Raw genomic sequence first — 20,740 nt, forward strand, 5'->3', positions numbered from 1 at the left:
TTAACTCAATTCTTACTACATCAGCAAATAACAACACCTAAAATAGTATTACAGACCAAATTACTGGGAGTCATAATAGATGACATCCTAAAAGTTGACCACCATGTATCACACATAATTAAAAAAAAATCACGGAAACTTGGTTCACTATATAGATGCAAAGTGTACCTCTCCACCCATGCTATGTGTAACAAAAGGGGGATACTACCAGCACAGTTATTTGGAATTTTGTAAATAATTATATATCATTTGTGAATATCAACATGATTGATATAAGATGCTTGTGCTACAAATGTATTAGAATTGTATGTAATGTATATCAAACTGCTCGTACAGAAGTGTGTGCTGAAAAGGTTTTTGCAAAGTGCTGTTTGAAATGTAACCACAGTGTGCCCTACTGGAATAAGACACAAATGCACATGCACTATTATAACTGTTTAAATGTATATATTTTAACAGTGGAAACTGGACTGCAGGAAGTTAACTTCAGAAAAATAGCTGAAATTAAATTACTTTATGGCTATGCAATAAAAGATGGTATATTTCAGTTTTCATTGCAGCTACAGACACAGAGTCTGTGCTGAGAAGATTTCTGTATTGTCTTCGGAGTGAACTAATTACTACCTCTGAAAGTATGAAGGAATGCAATTGTTTTATGACTTCCAGCATCTGCCAAAGATCTGAGGTCTATGTATTTTCACAGGTAGATGCTAAATACTGCCACCTTCCAATAGTAGGGGGTTTACCTGGGATAGAGTCAGATGACAAGGAATGCTGTCATTCTGCAAACTATCCCAGCAGTAATATTTGAGATGTTAATTTGTGAATTCTCTTTGAGAGACAGGGCATTCTGTATTCTGTCTTGGATGTGACAAGAACTATCCACTACATCTGCCTTGCTCTGATGAATTAAGTTTAATGGGAACTGTATAATTCTCTTGGATATAATCAGGAATATAGCAAAGCTTAGTTTAGATGTTTTTCTTTATTTATTTATTTGAGAATGTCCTGGAATGTTTTAAATATTCCCTGTGATTCTGAACTCTGATGTCACTGTGAATATATACTGAGTATTTTCTTGTTCTTTTATTATTTATTATTAAATTAATGGCTAATATTACAGCAAATATCTCTTTGTCATTGATGTTCTTTCTCCTTTGGGTTTTCTTCCAGGTCTTTTGGATCTTCTGTTTCCTTGAATGGACTTACCAAGCACCATCAGATGAGTCTGTGCTGAGGAGCTAAGGTATTTGGGTCTGGTTTGTATGGGAGCTCTCTTTTGATGCAGTGCAATACAGGAATAGAGCAGTGCAGGGAGTAGACATGTTAACACCATCTATTCTACTGGTACCACTGCAGCACTCTCATATCAAGTCTTGCCAGTGGCAAAACCAATTAGGATGCCAAGAACCCCAAAGTCTTCAAGCATTCTCTGGTCATAATCTGATTCAATAGTTGCATAACAGTGAAATACAGAATTAGAAACATCACTTTCTCTGAGAGGAGGAATGCCCACAGTTTGCTGGTGTCTGGAAGGATTCCCACAAACTAGTTTTTTTGGGGAGAGAGTCAGCTTTGATTTGGACAGATTTAGAAAGAGCCACAGAGAATGTAAGTAGTCTAGGGTGAACTTCAAAGCAGTCTGCCTCTCAACTGGGGGCTTGAATCAGGCAGATGTCTACACAGGGGTATGTGTGAATGCCCTTAGTTCTACAGTAAGAAATTACTGGAGCCAGCAGTTTTGTAAACATCCTAGGCACAGTAGATGAACCAAAGAGTAAGGAATAAATGGTTGTTAAACACCCACTAGGTTTGAACCTTAAGTATTGCCACTGCCATTTTGGCTATTTGTACATGGGGTGAGCAACTTCCAGAGTTAGCATACCTTTTTATGCCGAGTAAAAAGGAAAATAATTATGGCCTGCAATGTTGCCATTATGAATTTTAGCACTTGTATAGATTTGTTTAGCCATGACAGATCTAAAATGTGCCTCCAAGGGCCATCTTTTCTTTGTCCTAGAAAGAGGTCAGAGTAGAATCCTGTGCATTCTTTCTGAAATGGTACTCTCTCTATGGCCCTTTGTCTCAGGTATTCTGGGGTACAGACTTAATCAAGTGTCTTTGTTCCCTAGGTGCTTGGGGAATACCTGAGAACCTTTTTAAAAACTTCTATTTTTGGGGAAGCATGGTTAAGGAAGGGATGGTCATGGAAGGAGTGGGCTAGGGTGGGTTTCGAGTTTGAGTGAAGTGGTCTCTCAATTCATAGCTTTACATTGCAGATTCTCAGCATTGAAAGCCCCCATGATTCCCTTTTTTGTCAGCTTGCCATTTTTCCTGACTTGGCATCTCCTTCCCTTAGGTTGTTTCCCTTTACCTTGCTTCCAGTAAAAAGAAAACTTTTATGGGGTAATTTCAACTGCATGTAGCTGGGGGGGGGGGGTAGTTGTTTCACTGACTGTATAGTCTTTCTGCCTTCCTCCAGCTTTTTAAATACAGTTCATCAAGATCTCCACACAACAGCTCCTTGTCTAATGGGACAATGAAAGGTCATATTTTTACAAGTCCTGGCCAGGGCTTTGTTCTCCTCCAAACACAGCTCTACAGGATGGATCCCACTGCCACCACTTAGCATGATGCAGCCAGTGTATCACAACCATATTTGATACACTGTTTGCCATCTTTCATAAAGAGACTATAAAGCTCCAGCATGTTATCTTGCAGGGTTTTGTCTTCTGTCTCCTCTGCCTTGTCCCTGATTAGAGACAGGAGTGTCTCCAGGAACATTAACATGTGAGTTTAGCAGTTGAAAGCCCTGATGGCCAGAGTGGCAGAGTTGTAAAGCTTCTTTCCCAGTTAGACCAGGATCCCTAATTGGAATCCATGGATAATGATGGCTAAATCAACAGCTGGATCCCTGTAAAGGAATTTACAGGAATCCATAAACCCATATAAATGGTTGGGCTTCCTAGGAGCAGAAGGTTGAGAATCTGGTTTCTGAGATATACTAGCAAATACAGCATCCAAGGTTTCATTTACTAGAGGAATACCTGAGGGATTTGGCTCTCTAAACCCAGAAGCTGCCTGGTCATAAGAGTCATTCTTAAATTCACACATGAAGAAACCCTTCAGCCTACTAATTGTGTCTCTGAGAAATCCTTTGGTGGAGAAGCAGAGGACAGGGTGTCCTTAGTGTCTGATGCATATGATGGGGAAACATCTGCTATGTATGAGTCAGATGCTTGCTGAGAAACATCTGGACTGACTTCTGAATGGCTTCAAATCGGGAGAATGCGATCTCATCTAAAACCATGTCAGCCACCTGAGAGGCATCACCAGAGGGCTCAGTCCAAGAAGGTTCCAAAGTCAAGATCTGCAAAACAGCCACACTGGACCTAATGCCATGAGCCTAGACAGACCATTGGACTCAGTGGGTAGATCATCAGCCTCCTCTTGTCACCTCTGCTATGAGTGCTTGCATTTATGCTTTTTAAATAGGGAATCCAGAAATAATCTGTCTGATGCCATGGCAGCCTTAGGCAAGATGTGTAGCCTTTTCTAGTTAGAATAGTCCTGGAGTCTTTGTGCTCTCTATTTGACAGTCTTCTCATTGACCCTAGCGCATTAGGGGTAAAAGGCAATGTGCCCCGGCCCTAAGTAAAACACAGACTGCCTGTGGAAGTGTTTATGGGGTATTTGTCTTGTACAAGAAATACAACACTGAACTTTAGAAACTGACATCTAACCTGATGTCTGTAGAACTATTATTCCACAAACAGATGATATGTGAAAATAATGGCATTTTATTTCCATGGGATAAATATCTATACTCTAGAAGCTAAGCCAAACCAATAGCCTAGCAATGCTCAGTATTTGCATTGATAATGTTTTCTTTCTTCTTGCACTGCAGCAACAAAGAGCCAAAGATAGCACAGGTGGATGTCTCACTTACACCATGGGCATGCTAACATCCATGGGTGAGTGGTCATGTGACCAAATTACAGATGAAAGTGTGAAAAACTCTACCAGTCAGGCCAGATGTCATACAATTTGTACTACTGCAACAGCAAATAATATGATGCATGTCATGAGATTCACTGGTCAATACTCTGCACTTGGCATTAATGTTTTTACTCTTGATATATTTTGCACCACACTACAGTTTAAGTGAAAATATCCAAAATAACAGAACACAGCTTTCCAATCCATTAAAATTCTTGAAAATACAACCTTTACATTATGTATAGTATATTTGTTTTTCCACTTTTTTAACTTAATTCTGCCTTGTGTTGGCATACTAAATATGTATAACAGAGTGCAGAGCTGATTAACACTTCTTTCAGCATGTAGTTGAATTTCCCAATGTCGGAAGGAGTTGCATTGTGTTTTTGTAGACTTAGAGAAAGCATATGACAGGGTGCCTAGAGAGGAGTCGTGGTATTGTATGAGGATGTCAGGAGTGTCAGAAAAGTATGTAAGAGTTATACAGGATATGTACAAGGGTAGTGTGACAGCGGTGAGGTCTGCGGTGGGAGTGACAGATGTGTTTAAGGTGGAGGTGGGGGTGGGGTGGGGTTACATTAAGGATCAGCTCTGAGCCCTTTCTTATTTGCAATGGTGATGGACAGGTTGACAGACGAGATCAGACAGGATTCCCTGTGGACTATGATGTTTGCAGATGACATTGTGATCTGTAGTGAGAGTAGGGAACAGGTGGAGGAGACCCTGGAGAGATGGAGATATGCTCTAGAGAGAAGAGGAATGAAGGTCAGCAGGACTAAGACAGAATATATGTGCGTGAATGAGAGGGAGGATAGAGGAATGGTGAGGATGCAAGGAGTAGAGGTGGCGAAGGTGGATGAGTTTAAATACTTGGGGTCAATAGTTCAGAGTAACGGTGAGTGTGGAAGAGAGGTGAAGAAGAGAGTACAGGCAGGATGGAGTGAGTGGAGAAGAGTGTCAGGAGTGATTTGTGACAGACAAGTACCTGTAAGAGTGAAAGGGAAGGTCTACAAGAGGGTAATGAGACCAGCTATGTTATATGGGTTGGAGACAGTGGCATTGACAAAAAAACAGGAGTTTGAGCTGGATGTGGCAGAATTAAAGATGTTAAGATTTGCACTGGATGTGACGAGGGTGGACAGTATTAGGAATAAGTATATTAAAGGGTCAGCCCAGGTTGGAAGGTTTAGAGACAAAGCCAGAGAGGCACGATTACGTTGGTTTGGACATGTGCTGAGGAGGGATTCTGAGTATATTGGGAAAAAGATGCTAAGGATGAAGCTACCAGGTAACAGGAAAAGAGGAAGGCCTAAGATAAGGTTTATGGATGTAGTGAGAGAGGACATGCAGGAGGTTGGTGTGACAGAGCAAGATGCAGAGGACAGGAAGAAATGGAAACAGGTGATCTGCTGTGGCGAACCCTAATGGGAACAGCCGAAAGAAGATGATGACTTACTAAGAATCGTTATATATAACATTGCATTTTGTTGCAATGGAAAGCACTGTCCTATAAGAAGACATATAATTTGGATAGTAAAACAAATCACTTTTTATTCACATAATAAACAAGGAGGAGAAGAAGAAATAGATTTTGCAATGAAATACCGTGGGCCATATTCCAAAAGAGTTGCTCTCAGTGTAAGTCTACCCTAATTCCAAAAGCCTTGCTCTCAGTTAACTGACTTCTTTGGTGTGAGACCTATCTATAAATAGGCTTACTACTGGGATCATATTCCAAAACATCTGCTCTAAAGCTGCTCTACGTGTAAGTGACCACTTATACTGAAAGCAAGTCTTTTGGAATTAGGGCCAGTACCTTAGCTACTTATGTAACATTCCAGTTTTGCCACAAGAACATTTCTGGTGCTTCGGTGACAAATGTATCGGCTGCACAAGTACTGATTTGGGTTCCTGTAGCATGGCTGTAGCCTGTTCTACACTTGACAGAATAATGAATGGCATAATCTACGCAAAACAGGATTGCAGAAAGTTGCCAAGTCAGAGCAGAGGAAAACAGCCTGTAAGTTGCTCAGCACAAGGACTGTTGAACAAAAGATCACTGTCAAAGCTAGAAGAAATTTTACATTTCCTTATAAAAATGAATGAATAACATATCCGCTGCCTTCTCAAGAACACTAAATTTTGATTTGGAAGGCCAGAGGTCCTCTTTAAGATTTTTTTTGAAATTTCACACACGTTTTAAATAATGAGTGCTTTCACTTTGAATATCCATTAACATGTTTTGCCTGTCTGCAGTTAATTTATGTTCCCATATTAAGTTAAGCTGAAATCCACAATTTCTTTAGCAATGAAACATACTGCCTTCAGATCAGTTTTAATACAATCCAAAGTATTTTATTTTAAATTATGGTGATGCAAGAACTCTTGCTGGAGGAGCATAGGGTAAACACTGGTTTCCTGCTTTTATGCAAATACTGCTAGTGAGAAAGCAGGACATTTAATTGCAATTCAAACTACTTTGATAATGAAATGTAATTAAAATGGCTGTAATGCTGTACTTTTGCTTGGAACATTAAGTCAAAGGTACATGTCTTAAAATATTTAACATATGAATAATGTTTACACATCATTTGCTTTGCATTTAATAAATTATCTGTTGATCATAATTGCTTAATGTATTTATTACACATATGACTTATCCAGACCTGCTTAAAGTATTTAACTTACATCAAAAGAAAATCAATCAATCATAGGCCAAAACTAAGATCATAACCCCAGGGTAGATGTATCAGAAGTTTTAGAGGAGTAGCACTCCCTTCAAATAAATTATTTGTAGCAACAGGTGCAGGTCCTTCAACTGGTCTATATATAAAAAAAAATAGATGACACAGTTACAACTTTAAATACCTTTTTTAAACACCCTAAAAACACCTTGCCTCTATAGTATAAAAAGAGTAGAAGTAAAACACTCCTCCAGGCTAACCACCCTTACCAAAACATTATGCATACTAGGGACAAGGTTTGGAGGGAGTGATTAAATAAAAAAAAAAATCAGAGATACAGGGGAATTTTGTAATCAGTCTAAAAAAACAAATATGCAAAGATAACAAACAATACTATGACCAATTACAAGTTAATCATAAAAATCATCCAAAAAAAATTCTGGTCCTCTATTCACTCACTACTCAATCCTCGCTCAAAAAAAGATCCGTAGCCCTCTCAAACCTGCTCTCCCCTTGAAATAGCAACTACATTTAATTAATACTTTATAGAGATTGTTGCTACCATCACCAGCAGCTCATCACCCCCCACACACAAACCCATATTACCAACTGCCCCCTCCACTGCCACATTAACCTCTGAAAATATGAATCCAAACAATCTTAGCCACAAATGCTAATAACTTTACCTTAAAACCTGTAACAATATCCACTACAAAAAAATGCTATTTAAACTTAAACCTCTCTCCACAGTTGCTGACAACCTCCCATCTGAATACCTCAAGATGGCAGCAGAAGCCATATCTTTCACAGTAGCTATCTTAATCAATAGATCCATACAGGATCTTATGTCACAGCTATTTGGAAAAGATAATATGTCATCTTAATGCTCAATGGAGGAAACTCTATAGAAGTCTCTAACTTTTGCCCCACTGCAATGCTCTTCCTTCTCTCAACAATCCTAGAAAAATGTATCTACACTCAACTTTTTCACTATCTCCTCTCAGAACAGCTCTTAACCAGTACTCAACATGGATTCTGCCCTGACCATAGTAAAACTACTACACTATCATCCCTTTTAGATAATATAAACAAGAAAATTGACTCAGGATCTGTCCAAAGCCTTTGATACCATCTCACATAGCAAACTCCTTCAACAACTGCTCCATCTCAGCATCTTCTCTCCTTCACTTCAGTGGTTTAAAAGCTACCTGTCTGATAGACAGAAAACTGTTAGATGGCAACGTTTTTCTTTCATTACCTCACTGTTACCACTGGTGTACCTCAAGGCTTAATTCTTGCTCCACTTCTCTTTAATATTTTCATTAATGACCAATATACCTCACCTAGGAAAACTTTGCATATATAGTATGCTGATTATTCAGTGCTAATATGCTCATCTGATGCATCTTCTTGATATCAAACAAGAAGCATTTACCTCTGTTGAAAACTGTCTTCACAATGTCCAATTATTACTTAATCTCTCCCCCCAAAAAAATTCCTATTCCTCCCCAAAGCACATCTGAAGGACAAATCCAGTTTCAAAATCCTTTCACTTAGCAATACAGAGTTAGAAATTGCATCCCATACATAGTTGCTTGGTGTGACAATTGATGGCTACCTCAGATTTGAACTCCACATTCAAAATAATATATAAAATACTCACCAGAAACTTGAGTTACTTTATACACATAAAACTTTCTTACTAACTCTGCTAAAACCACCCTAGCAACCACTTACCTCCTTCCTTCATTCTTGTATAGTGTCCCTATCCTTACTAACTTGCAGGTAACTGTTAAAACTAAACATGAAATGTGGGACAACAAAGTTGCTAAATTTGCTGCCAGTAAATAATACTATACACATCACTGCAAGGTCCTTAAAAGTTTGAACTGTCTTAAACTACCCCACTACCTGGACTTCATGCAACTAGCTACTGCCCACAACATCATTTATAAACCCCATGCCTGTCCTGTACTAAGCCCCATTCTTCCTTCCTATCAAACAAACAGACCCCTTTGTTCTAATGATAAACAACTTACCATCTATAAACCTCAAAAGGCAACTGGAAATAGCCTTCACTGTGACTCTCTTTCCAAAATAATGGAATTCTGTTCCACAGGCTATTAGAACTGTAACCTACTATCCTTCCTTCAAGCATCTTCTGAAAGGCCACCTGTCAGATTCAAGGCTCTGCTCTCATGCTATACCCCTGGATGAACATCAATCTTGTCTACTTTTCTCCAGCCCTATCTGTACAGTTTCTTTACCCATCACTACTTCCTCATCTTCACCTAGCTATCGTGCCTTCTCTATTACTTTACAGAACATCTTCCTATCACCTCCTCTCCATTTATACTAATCAATCCTAATCTCTCTCCTCCATTATACTTATAATTAAACTAAACACATGACTTTTACTTATTACTACTGTGAATTACCCCAAAATAATAAAAAACCACTTCAGAATTGTATACAGTGTTTTACTTTATCTCATTGTTCTCTTTGTAACATATTTTTGTTATATCTCTGTGCATTACAATATTGTTGATTATTTTTGAAATGTGTCATTTCAACTGTTTTTTACATAATGACTTTGAAAAAAACATCTTTCTCTATTAAATGGAACTTTTCTCCTTGTCACCTAGTCAGACTTTCTCAGTAAATAAATGCCAATAAATAAATGTAACCTGCCTGAGGCTTTGTGGCCCAATATTCTATACAAGTAGGACAAACAAGAACTGAACAACAGCAGATATGTTGAGTCTTGCAGCATCATTGTATATCCAAAGAACTACTCATGCTGTACTCAAAGCAAATGCACAGCATCCAATGAATAGTGATCTAGAATTATTAGCATAACAGAATGTACTGACACGGATCTACCTGAAAATAATGAAAGCTGAAAATGCCGACAACGAGAAGACCGACACCAGAAGACCAACAATGTAAATGATCGACAGTCCAGAATCCCAACGCTGAAAACACCGACATGCGAAATGAGCACGACTGTGTAAGTATGCAATAGTGATTTAGGGTTAGGGTCCGGGTAAGGCAAGTGTGCGTTAGTAACGGACTTTAGTGTTAGGGTGCGGGTAAGGTAAGTGTGCGTTAGTGAAGGACTTTAGGGTTAGGGTGTGGGTAAGGTAAGTGTGCATTAGTGACGGACTTTTGGGTTAGGGTGTGGGTAAGGTAAGTGTGCGATAGTGACAGACTTTAGGGTTAGGGTGCGTGTAAGGTAAGTGTGCGATAGTGACAGACTTTATGGTTAGAGTGCGGGTAAGGTAAGTGTGCGATAGTGACGGACTTTAGGGTTAGGGTGCGGGTAAGGTAAGTGTGCGATAGTGACGGACCTTAGGGTTAGGGTTTGGGTTAAGGTTAGTGCATAGATAGTTGTGTACGTAAGGTTTAGTGTAGGTTTGTAAGGTTTTTGGTGTGCTTGTGTTGTGTTTGTGTTTTCTGGATATGGATTTGTTTTGTTTTGTTGAGATTCAGGATTGTGGTTTGTCGGGCATTTACACTTTCGGGTATTTCAACTTTCGTTCTTTTCGTGTCGGTGTTCTCGTTGTGCTTTTGGCTTGTTAATCATTTCAGGCAGATCCACTGATACACATACCAGGGGTCACTAGTCTAGTGTGTTGGAGAGTGACATGTGCTCAGTCAGATATTGAACATGTTCCATGACCTGTGTAAACTTACTACAATAGCTATGCACACTGCATGTACAAGTAATGGGGATGCTAAGATACATATATATTTGTGTGAGACAGTATCAAAGAATGCATTGTTTCTTCCCTACAAGCTATTATTATACAATATAGTAATAGCAAGCAGCTGTACCTGGAACTACCTTAAAACATGCCACATTAATAAGGAAAAACAGTGTCATTAATCAGCTGGCAGCAGGGAGGGTGCGCACAGGCACAGTCCCACCATACTATTCACTGGAGGGGTGCTTGGGTGCGTCAGACCTGACATCTGTCTCAGAGCTCAGAAGGCAGTGGGTTTATAAGTATAGTGTCTGAGATTTAGTTAAATAATGAGTGGACAGTGATGTCAGCATGCAGCACCTGTGAATGGTGGGGTCATGTGGGGCATGAAACCCTTACTGTTAATCCGTATCAATGGAAAGAGGATGTGGCAGCTCACTGTCAGTGAACAGTGGTGTGCCTAACATTTATAATGTCTATCAGGATGCCATCAGACACTCACACAACATGGATATATAATCACCCTTTATAAGGTTCTTAGTGTGATTTACTTCTACAAAGGTTTGCACCACACAACTTATATTTCCTTTTGGAAAGCTCTGTGGTAATTCATTACACCCCAAGATACTGCACTTCCTTATTCTAGTTTAACAACACAATTTTATGTATAAATATTATATAAGGTGCCATGTATTACTGTACATTGATTATTTTCAAATTATATTTATTCTAAGAATGTAATGTATTTTTTACATCAAATCAGAGCCTCACTCACATTTAACAGATATTTCAACGAATGACAAATTTTCAGTTTTTAATATCATGGTCATCTTTCAATCTGTTCCTGTAGCTGGCTAGTTTCTTCTGTATTTTATTCATGTATTTAATATTTAACAGGAGTGCTCTCTCTTGATTTCTGATCTTCCTGTTCTAACAATGTCTTTTTACTCAGATACTATAGATATGGGTGAAGACACAGACAAAACATTTTCTTAATATAAGACTACTTACTCATGTGGCTCTTGCACCTTTCTGCACCTTTGGCTTGTATGTGACTCCAGACTAGCCATTCTGGTTTTAAAGAGATGCCTTTAGTTTCTTCTATACAAATGACCATCCTCTCCCTGAGCAGCATATGAGGTCAGTTCAGGTGCTTGAGCAACAGCTACAGCTTCAGGCTGCTAATCGTGCCAAGACTGAAGGCTGAATTCTCACTCCATCTCCTCTCTGCAGTATGGACAATCTTCTGGTGTACATCATAGCACCATGTCTACTACTGCTGATTTCTAGCTAGTAACTCAGTTATCTTGCTTTGATTCTCTGGTACTAATAAAGTTGCTGATGTTGGTAATTTGCTTTATACCTTATTCACTAGTAGGTGAGCCGAACAGAAGCAGATTCTGCAATGCAGTACTCCAAAGTATAAATCAAAATGGAATATGGCAATTCCTTAGCTGCATGTAGTGCTCCTTTCCATCAGATTTTCACACTGTTTAGATTATTCTTCTCATATACTCCATTCAGCTGTAGCTGTCTTGGACTTGCAGTCCAAAGCTTAATCTCTGGATAGTGTTCAAATTTCTTAAATTCCATAACTGGCTTGTGACCACTGTCTGACATACAAAATATCACATATACCTTGCTTTGAGAAGACAGACTTCAATGCATTTATTACTCTACCTCCTGCAGTCTGTCTTAATGTAATCACATCAAGATACTTGGAATTATAATACATACATATCAAATAAATGGTTTATCTGAAATTAAACAAATCCATGGCCACTAGACTCCATGGTCTATGTGGTCATGTATAAGATAACATGTTTATTTGTGGATTGCTGTGGTACATATGACAAATGCATCACATATTTGCACTACTTTTAGTATTTTTTTTAATCACTGGACATTATGCAAAGTCACTTGCTCTTTTTCTTGGACTTTACTATTTCAGAATGAAACTCATATATTCTAAATCACCTTTTCTCTTTTTTAGTTGCTTACAATAACCTTATTAGCAATAGCAATTAAACAATGGACATAATGTATGGCTTCCCTGAAGGAAAAGTAAGACTGGATTTCCATTCAAACTGATGACTCCTGTATAAGCTCTGATAGTCACTTTAACAGCTTTATTGTTTTACCAAAACTGAATACTTTAAAACTAACACAATAATGACTGAATAAAAACTCAGTTTAAATCAAAATATGTTTTAAACAGTATAATGGTAATAAATGGTGCAATGCTTATCTCAAGTACAAAATTAAACAGAAAAATAAAACATTTTACGTTATACTCACAATGTGGCATTTTCTCATACTTAAGTTCTTTCTTTTCAGCTAAAAAATTAACTTCAAGATTATTAGAAAAATATTTACATGTTATACAAAGAAAGCAATTGTTTTAAAAGTAATTATACTGGCATCTTTTTCAAACACATTTACCAAGCTGCTGTATTCGGATAAAAGTTGGTGGCTTTAGCGTCTTCCATTTATTTGTAATTGTCATTTTGACTACTACTAATGAACACCATGAAGTGGTAACTGTTCTTTGGTTACACAGAAAGCCATCAGACTACTAAGCTCATGAAAACATTTGAAAATCTAACCAACATCGTTTTATTAAATCACAGTCATAAAATAGATGTTTCTAATCTGCTTTAACATTCTGTTACATCTCCAACAAATGCTTGACATGCATATATCTCAAGTCTAGTTTGTGTACAGAATGCTCTGTGTAAAAGCTTCTAATCAAATGTGCCAAAATTAAGACCATGTTCAATTTCTTGACAGTATTATTATATTTTTTTATCAGTCTCTAAAAAGACAAACAAAAAAATCAGGTGAACGTAACCGAGAGAGACACCACAGAACACAATATAAAAATAAGCACACTCATTCCTTTATTTAGTCCATTCATCACATAAGACTTATGCAACTTCCTGCTTCTTTATATAAGAAAAAACAACCAATCAAAGACAAGAATTAATTAACTGAAATAAAGTAAAGCTGTATTGTAGATAGCTACTGAAACTCTTTTTGATTTTATCAGTTTCTGAAACATTATGATATTCTATATCCTGTTATATTAGGATATTCTTGCTAAGACCAGAAACTCCTTATCTTTATACATAAGATCAATACCTTCCCTCACATCCTTCAAAACCATTCTGAAAGATATCTTAGCCCAAAGCTGGCTCTGTTCTTGCTCAGCATTGATAAACTAAACCCCCAAATGTGAACAAATGCCTATTCATACCTTACATTTCCTTACTCTTCCTTCCTCACTCACTTTCTTACTTCTATCAATTACTCTCCCCTGGCTTTCTCTCTAAATATATTCATATTGCAATTCTGTTTGTATTATACTAACTTACCTCTAGTTTCTCTGCAAACTGCCTAAAATTTCTCTAAAGATTAAATCATTATCATATAACTTGTATTTATTCTTAACCAATGTCTTCATGTTATGTAAAATTTGGTATTATTATTTAAACTGTAGTTGGTGTTATTATTTTTAAAGACTGCAAAATCATTGTTCCTAAAATGTTTTATAACACACTTTAGGATGACTTTACATAAATTCAACAAATATGATCTTGTTAGAACATCTTAATAAAGCATTTCCTATCATTTAATAATGCAGGGTCATCTAATAATTCTCTTGTCATGACTTGCTCCTTCCTCTTTAAACATTGCCATAAATTCTGTTTTAATAACCATTTTTCAAAGCTAAACTTATGAATAATATAGACTATACATGGTAAAGTGATTTTATTTAAGGCCATCATCCCAATATAAGAAGTTGTTTTATATGTCAAGTCACTTTTCCAGTAATAGAAATCCTACATAGCCTAGTGCTAATGCTATAGTAGATAGTTATTGGGGTTTTTTTTGTTTTTGTAAGAAATGTTAATATAATTTGTATTTCTATTATTAACCAAGTTTTATGGCTGGTTAACTATTTCTGCTTATTTTAATATATAATTAATATATAACTCTTTCTAGTTCACTGTATATGAATTGGAAATTCAAAGAATAATCACCCTAAGAGTTGACGTCATTACATATATTTCTATGTGAGGAAGTTGTATTCAGCCATTTGCCTGTGTTCTCATATAAAGAGTCGATTGCCTATATGGATGACATACAAAAGTAAAAGAACTTGTTAGATTACTTGATGTATTCTTTATGTGGTACGAGGGATGTAGTCAGTATTAAGTACATATTTTTGGGAAGAAAAGTCATTTTAATTAGACATACCACATCTTCACTGGTGAATCATTTTGTTCTATTTCAAAATTATTTCTTCACATTCATTTATAATGTCAAAATAATTAATTCTGTTTCCATAGTTGTGGACAAAACAATTCCTATGTATGTTAATTGATTGCAGCTGCTTCTTCTGCATCACAACTGAAAACTATACATGTTGTTGTTTCAGGAATAATATTTAATGCAATTTTTTTTCTTAAATTAGTTGAAAAAGTATTCATGCAAACAGTTGAATTAAGTCTGTTAATATCACCAAAATGTCATCTTCAAAGAGTAATATTTTAGATGTAAAGGCTTTATTACTCATGATGCCATTCATATTACTTTGTCCAAATATCTGCCAGTGATTCAGTGGAAAATACAAACAGTAAATGTGAATAAGGACACCCTTGTTTGGTCTCTGTTTATTTTATTGACATCTTTGTTTAATTTACAGTATTGTAAAAATGTTAACATATGCAATAGTTAATATATAGTTCTTTTATGCAACTGATAAAAGAAACAGGAAAACCAAATTTATATAATACACTGAACAAGTAATCTCAATTTAATCAGTCACATTTTTCTACATCTAGACTTACAATAGCTAATTTTGATTTATTACATTTTGCATGATCATAATATTGAGTCTGCCCCTTTATTAACCCCTTCGATCATCATAAAATAATGCTTTCTGTATTGATTTTAGTACATTAGCAAACATAGACATGACCATTTGGTAATCAATATTTAATAATGATTGTGGACAGTATGATGCACAATGGACTGAGTCTTTGTTCTGTTTTCATCTGAAGCAGTCAGTGTAGAATACCAAGAGAGGAGGATGATATTACTGTTTTGAGCACTGAAAAAAAATAGTTATGAAATAACTTTAACTGAAATAATTTGTCTAGCTATGGTATTACTCCATCCATCCTGGATCCCTTGTTTAGTTTAAATATTTTAATGTTGTATTTTATTTATGCATTATTTATGGACTTTAATGTTGTTAGTACTCTAATTTTCATTCTTTTTTTAAAAGAATGGAGTCTACTAAGCCCTCATAAAAGGTTTAGAATCTATATTATTATTATTATTATTTTCATAATATTTTTTAAAGATCCGGGTTTGCCTTCAATATCCATTGTAGTCTTTCCAAACACTGATAGCTGTATACTTTTTATGTTTCGTTTAATAATGGGTTTTGATCCATTTGTCTAGCTATGATTTTAGGTGTCACAGCATAAAATTATAGTTATCTTTTCAAAAACAAATGTTATCTTGTGATATAATATTATCTGATGATTTTTATTTAGGGATTTTATTGTGTATGAACAGATGGCTTTTCCCTTTTTAGCTTCAATTTAGCACAATTTAAATCCTGTAATATTTTAATCATTTCTTTAAGTCAGTCTTCCATTTTTTATAACATCAAATGGTTATTTCACCATACAGGTAGGATTTCATGGAATCCCAAGTCATACCCTGGGATTCAATAACAATCATGAAGGCACCAAATGGCACCTACCCGAAGTAAGTTTTTCAGCGTGATAAGCAGTAGTGCTAATTGAATATGCTTGCTGATTATCACACCAGCATGGTGGCAAGCACCTTTTCATGGCCAGCAATAGCATTCACAGCCATGGAAATGTGCTTCCATGCAGCAGCACACAACGCAAACAAAACGGATCACATATAGGTAGTGCTCAGATATGAACATGCGTGGTAGCCCGCACATATTAAGGACAAGTGCAGGAGACAATACAGAATGAGGAAAAGTGTAATGAGGAAATGGGTATGTGTGAATGTGATATAATAACAGCAATGTTGTAAAGGGGAAATATTAAAGTGTATTCATATCTCACAGGCAAATATTATGGAAGTGTATAAGAAGCATTTTGAACATAAAAACTTTAAAGACTGAAATAATGGTATTTACTGTAAATGTCAATCCCACAGGTATGCTCAGAAATAATAGTGGACATGCTGATAAAGGATGTGGATGTGGATAGTGACATAAAGCTAAACTGTAACAAAGGGGAATGTAGCTCTGCTATACATGTTAATTAAATGGTTAATATCAGACATTTCTCAAGGATGGAAGATACATTATGGGATAAATACATAGCATATAATGATGTATAAACACAGAACTGTTGTAGGAAAGCTGACAACACCTATGAAGAGCCAAAGCACATTATAGCTGTCATGTTGGGTAACTCAGAAATGAATGTATTTGCAAAGAAATGACTATGGCACCAATAGGAAAGGGGTTCATCACTTTTAAGCATGTAATAGATATGCAGGTGTTGTATATTCATGTAAATGATACATGGCAATCTAATAAGAAACAACAAACATAAGCAACCAAAGTCAAGTCCAGTATGCCATTGCCCACTTGCAAACATGTCTAACACACAAATACTGGGCATGCTCATGTACAATTATGGGAAACAGAATGGCAATCTAACATCTGCAATACAATATAAAGTGTTGTAACAGAGGGCCAATTACATCTCCTGATGATCAGTCTGCATTCCATACAGATAGACACATTTAGACAGAAACAATGGCAGTATTAAACATATATCTAGAGGACAACATGCAATACTGGGCATAATTATTTTGTGAATAGGTAATGCCTATGAGCAAAGAATGACCTAAAAAAACATGTGCAGCAAGTCATGTTAAAACATAAGCCCAAAAAGTTATCAAAGAGATGAATAACAATCAGGGGTGCCACAGACATATGCATATCGGTTGCAGAAAGAACACTCCCAAAGATCAGACAGCACTATCATACCATATAAGGTGCACTGACGACCTACATGCTATGACAATGCATGAAAAAGCTGGCCTAGTAGTGTGTGTAAGCCACTGTAGTCTGACAGACAGAAGTTAGCAGATTCAAACCCCTGCCTATTATACTCTCTTTCCAGACCCCTGTACTGACTGCCTGCGGCACATTAGATAGCAGTGGAGGCTGTCACAAATAACTAAACTGAATGTGTGTTACAACAATCTTATGATTGTATTTTAGTTTATAATTTGGTTCTGATTCCCACTATGTAATTTCAAAATGTCCTCTATTCACTCTAAAACTATATAATTCCCTGTACATATTTGTTGTATTTTTGTATTCAATGTTAATTGCATATTGCTCTGGAGTCAGACTATCCCAGTAATCAAATATTAAATAAAAAATAATAAATAAATAAACACAGGAAATATGGATATCATATGAACAGTCAGAGTTAGTTATAATACCAGACAGACTACATATGTTATTGTCCACAAAGAACTGAGCATTACAATATGATTGCTAATCTTTGACAAGCAAGCTGTCTCTGTCATGTAGGACACTCACAACTGTCCCAGAATTGAACACCAGTATATCAGCGTAGGTATGCTATCAATGCCAATATTCAATGCATGTGCCACAGGAGGACTTACAGCACAAAATGCCCCAAATAAATATTTCAGTGTTATGGAATCACAACCTATGATGATATATCCTTGGGAAACATAAGAATAAGTAATTATATATTTTTTGGTGATGGCACTACATTAATATAATGTTGTCTTGTCAGAAATTATACAGCAAGTGTTATGACTCTACTGACTAATGACATTTGGATAAACCATAAGTGCCATAGTGGAAGTTATATAACTAGCATGATAAACCACATATGCTACCTTATTATATCACATGCATATGTGGTAAACAATCTCTGGATGAAAGGGATCATGGAGGTCTGTCACAATGTCAGTGGACACAATATCATCATGGTACAGTACATGTCAGTCTTGCATTACAGCATAAGGCCTGACAATGCTAGCAGGCATTGAATGTGGATGTTGCACACATGAGCATTTAAAAACAGAAAATACATGCATGTTTCCCAATGAATGCACCATGGTAGAAATGTCACTACAAGTATAACATATGCGGTTATGTGAAGGCATGGCATCATGTGCTTCCTGCAAGCGAAATGTGCACCTCTGATTGCTATAGTACATCATCAACAGTCTACATGTTGTCTCACTTCTCCAGACCAGAGAATTAACACTTCCTACACATATAATGTAAGGAACATGGAAGCCAATGTCATCATTTCTCTGAATAAAAGCATTTCTGTATGAGAAAGTATCACCTCTTTCGATAAGAAGGACCAGCATCTATATGTATGTACAAAGTCAATGTGAATGACAGCATTGTTAGTGACATGTACAGTCATAATGACACTGACATAATGTACTCTGAGCATAAATGGATGGATTTCAAGTAAATACCCAAGAACACACACTAAACTTCTTCATCTGAAATGCAAGTGCCACATGACCACATTGAGGTACAACTGAAATAGTGCACAGTTAAATGGATGTCATCACCACTGTTTATAAACTGGATGTTTATGATGTGTCCAAAGTGTGCAATAACACTGTACAGATACACATCATATATGTTCTTGCAGGAATGTATACAAAGTATGAAGGTGAAGGACACACTCACAACTGGATTCAAGCATCCTACATATGTAGTTACACCATTATAAAAAAATTATCAAAATCACGCAACACAGGAGAATCCACACTCCAAATGTGACATGCTGCAGGTATGTTAGCAGTATGTTTGCAAGCAGTATGCAAACTCTGTGTGGACAAAATGTCATTCTCCCTGGTGATACTATGAATGGCTAGTGTCACAGAGCGCCACTGTAATTCTAATCCTTAATTAGATGGATAAATAAAGGTGGTTGTGAGGTGGCCAGTTTTATATGATAGTAATAACTGTCACACTACTGAAGCAGTGATGGAATCAAACCATCTAGCTATCAACTTACAACATCTATAATACACATTATCAACAGTGAGCACCACAGGAGAATACTGAATACAACTGTGACAGATAACATCTATGAAGGAATGACATCAGCAGTGTATCGCCAAAGAGATTTATCTGGTAAAATTATTTTTACAGCAAATCATGATTGCACTGGCAGTCACACTTGCTGAAATTAAGCACTTCTGTATTCAAACATCCTACCTAGCTATTTGCACAATATTGTGAAGACTGTCACACATGCAGAAGTCTGACATTAAAGTAGCTTCAGTTCACTTGCAAAACAATGACCTCATCAGTGCACTGAACCACTGGTATAGCCAAACAATATAAGTGTGTGTTCTCACTGATGACACAAAAAAAATCTGACATATGAAAAATGGAAACGTAAACCCTTCTCCAATTAATGAATGCTTGCAACAGTTCCCCTCTAAACAGCTCCCCTCTAAAAACATTTAACCCCTGACACTGTTACTTTAAGCATTAAAGATAAAACTTGTGGACATAGTACTGCTTAAGTAATAAGAGTTTCCTTTTCATAATCCATAGAAAATAGTACTCATTACATTAGAAACAGTATGCGTAGTTATGCCATTGTGTAGCAATGACGTTGTGATATGAAGGGTGGCCTTAGGAGATGGTGTATTTATCTCTGCGTTTATATCAAACCTCCTATCTATCTAGTGTACACAATCTAGAGATCACTGAAATACTCACAAACACCACAGAAGAAGCCTGACTCTCATGAAAGAGATAGCACTTTTGTCAGGATGCCCTCATCAGCATGTATCAGAGAGGATGTTACTATAAAAGTTGCTACAAGGGAGCTACGTACACATTTAAATACAGTTCTACAGGGGAAATGGAGACAGCGGCATGCATTATACACACACAAACACGTTTTCCATAATGGGTATCAAATATTTTCCCTGTCTAGTTTACACAATCTAAAGACCACTTTAACATTTGCAAGTTCCACAGGGGAAGCCTGACTCAGGGGTGACACAGAACTTTTGACACAATGACATCATCTGTGTGTTTCAGAGAGGATGCTACTGTAAAATTAGGGATAAGGGTGCTGTGAGAAAAGTTAAATGCATTATTCTCAAAAATGGATATACTACCAAGGGACACATGTAGATGCAGACACACACACACACACACACACACACACACACACACACACACACACACACACACACACACACACACACACACACTCACACACACACACAAAAGTCTGCCATGCTAGCTAC

The sequence above is a fragment of the Protopterus annectens genome, chromosome 4.part0 (genome assembly GCF_019279795.1).
Source record: "Protopterus annectens isolate FY-2018-M chromosome 4.part0, PAN1.0, whole genome shotgun sequence".
Lineage (NCBI taxonomy): Eukaryota > Metazoa > Chordata > Ceratodontiformes > Protopteridae > Protopterus > Protopterus annectens.